The sequence below is a fragment of the Triticum dicoccoides genome, chromosome 4A, assembly GCF_002162155.2.
Source record: "Triticum dicoccoides isolate Atlit2015 ecotype Zavitan chromosome 4A, WEW_v2.0, whole genome shotgun sequence".
Lineage (NCBI taxonomy): Eukaryota > Viridiplantae > Streptophyta > Magnoliopsida > Poales > Poaceae > Triticum > Triticum dicoccoides.
Window position 1 is genome coordinate 154,472,759 of NC_041386.1, and position 2,448 is coordinate 154,475,206.

The 2,448-nt window shown below is 42.4% G+C and overlaps 2 non-coding genes across 2 annotated transcripts; both read left to right on the forward strand.

The window, feature by feature from the left end:
- The first annotated feature begins 1,756 nt into the window (after positions 1-1,756).
- LOC119290282 lies at positions 1,757-1,830 on the forward strand. The gene has a single exon (XR_005141851.1). It is a non-coding gene; the product is annotated as a small nucleolar RNA R66 (small nucleolar RNA).
- Positions 1,831-1,898: 68 nt separating this feature from the next.
- On the forward strand, positions 1,899-1,986 carry LOC119290401. Its single transcript, XR_005141910.1, has one exon. It is a non-coding gene; the product is annotated as a small nucleolar RNA snoR118 (small nucleolar RNA).
- Positions 1,987-2,448: the final 462 nt, after the last annotated feature.

The window sequence follows — 2,448 nt, forward strand, 5'->3', positions numbered from 1 at the left end:
AAAAATCACGCAATTGTAGGAGAAATGCACTATTTTGCGAAAAATGTTTAACAAATTTTGGAGAAGAATAAAAAAAATCAAAGACAAAAAAGGCAAAGGGAAAGGGAAAAGAAGAAAAGATAAAAAAACCATCCTGCAAAAAAGCAATGAAAAACGCTCCAAAAAAAACGGTGGAACCTTTTATAAGGTTCCAAAAACTGGTGAGAAAAATAGCCTTTTGCATCGAAATGAAAAGCTGGACCGGTCGAAGAATGTGGTGCTCACAATGAACAACGATGGAACCAGAAAGAAAAGAAGGTATTTAATGGGCCAAGCCCAGGAGGGAGGGCGAGGGTGAGGGGTGTGTGTCGGTTTGCCCAAACACCTATAACGGACGCATAAGGCGTTGAATAGGATTTGGATTCCTTATAGCTTGTTCGGTACGCATGACTGAGTCATGGTTCGGAGCTGACACTCGTGAGCGTCAATCAGACGTGCTTTTCGCGCAGGGTGAGATCTTATTTGGGCCAGCCCATTCGGTGGCGTTCACATAGAGTCGCTACTAAAATCCAATAAACTAGGCTCGCTCTCAGTAATTGTTCTTTTAACACTTGAGTTAGCGAGTTTCAGAGACTTATAAGCTGTGCCCGCATTTAAGAACAAAGTACAACGACAGATTAAAGGAAAATCAAAATTTTGACCATTGACCATTGTTAAATATACATTTAATTTTTTTGTGATATACGATGAACAATATTTAAATACATATTGAGCACTATTTTGTATACGCTGAACAAATATTTAAGTATACGTTGAACATTTTTTAGATATACACCGAACTTTTTTTAAGAAGACAATAGATTTTTTTTGTGACATATGCTGAACAATATTTAAATACACATTGAACATTTTTTTGATATACGCCGAACAAATTTTGCATTGTGATTTTTCTTTAAAAAGTGAACAGAATTTGAAAACCATGAACAAAATTTTGAAATCATAAACGAAATTTGGAAATTCTAAGATTTTTGAATAAAAATTATATTGAAAAATGGTAGAATGAAGAAACGAAAAAAAGAAAAGACATAGAATCAGAAACAGAAACAAAAAAGGCAAAAAGAAATCCCAGAAAACCGGCAAAAGGATACAGGAAAAAAAAAGGTCGATCCAAAACCGTTTGCCTCGCATCGCTTTCACCCTAGAACTGGGCCGGCCCGTTTCGTGGTGCTTGCTCGCGCGCATCAAACCGGAGTTCGCCGGCCAGCCGTGCCGTTTGCTTCCTTTGCAAGTTGGGCTCGGCTCAATTTTTGCTGCCATCATAGGCTGGGCGTTGCAAAAGTTTCGGCCTGAACAGCCCAAGAGGATCACATGGCCCATGAACCCAAACCAAACCCTAGCCAATCCGGCCGGCATAAATACAGAGGCACGCAGAACCGAATCCCTCGCAGCAGAGCCGCCACAGGTAAGATCTGAGTTGTTCATGGCAATACTTCCCCTCCTCTCTTCTCTCTTGTTTGTTTTTGGTTGTGTGGCTCAATTCGTATCTCACTCGAGCCCCTTGATGAGTCGATCCCTCAGTATAATTTCTCCGGGGCTCGAATTGTCCAAAGGGGCCAGACTGTATGGGGATCTTGAGTCGCTTCCCCTGCTGATTATCGTGAGGCGCAGCGAATAACATTCTCCAAAATTGCCCCACCGATCATCCCATCCCATCCTTATGGTTTTTGATCTTTTAGTTTGCTTGTTTCTTCTTGTTTTGGCGGACCAGTTCTGTTGGCCCAGTGATGGCACATCTTTGAGACCTGAGAATTTTCTTCCTTGATGAAAATCATAAGCATAATCGCTGAGGGCTACAGATTCGATCGCTTTGTTTCTTTTCTTTTGATTTTTTTGAGGGGTCTTTCTTTTGATTAGTCTGCATGGATGAAGATATGCACTGGGCTCCGAGCAGCCAACATGTCTGCGTTCTGATGGAGATGCGTTTGCCTAGAAAGCATTGTCTGACAGCTCTTTCAACACATTATCGTTCATATTTTCTCAACTATCCAGGGCTGCATTGTACCAAGGCCTGGGTTCTTTGTACCCTCGTCTTGCTCGCCAGATTCGGCTGTAGTCAAACCAACATGGAAGGAAATCTGGTCGGCCTGCCCATCTCAATGGGCAACCCGCTTACCAACCTTCCTATATCTCAGCACTGCATCTGTTCTTTCCATCCTTTTAAGATTATGCGAGTGGGCAGTGGAGGGGAGTGGTGCAATCCATTCCTAAGCAGGCTCTCTCCGACAACAAGACCCGACTGTCCGTTTGTGATTTGTAATGAACCTGCGTCTCCTTTTATTCGTTTCAAATCCTGCGAGGAAGATCGTACGGTGGCTCATCATCCAGGCAGCCTGTTGCCAAGTCTCAGGCTGCGTCACTGATGTATACATTTCTCTTTCTTAGGGCAACAAAAATTGTTAAACGAGAAAC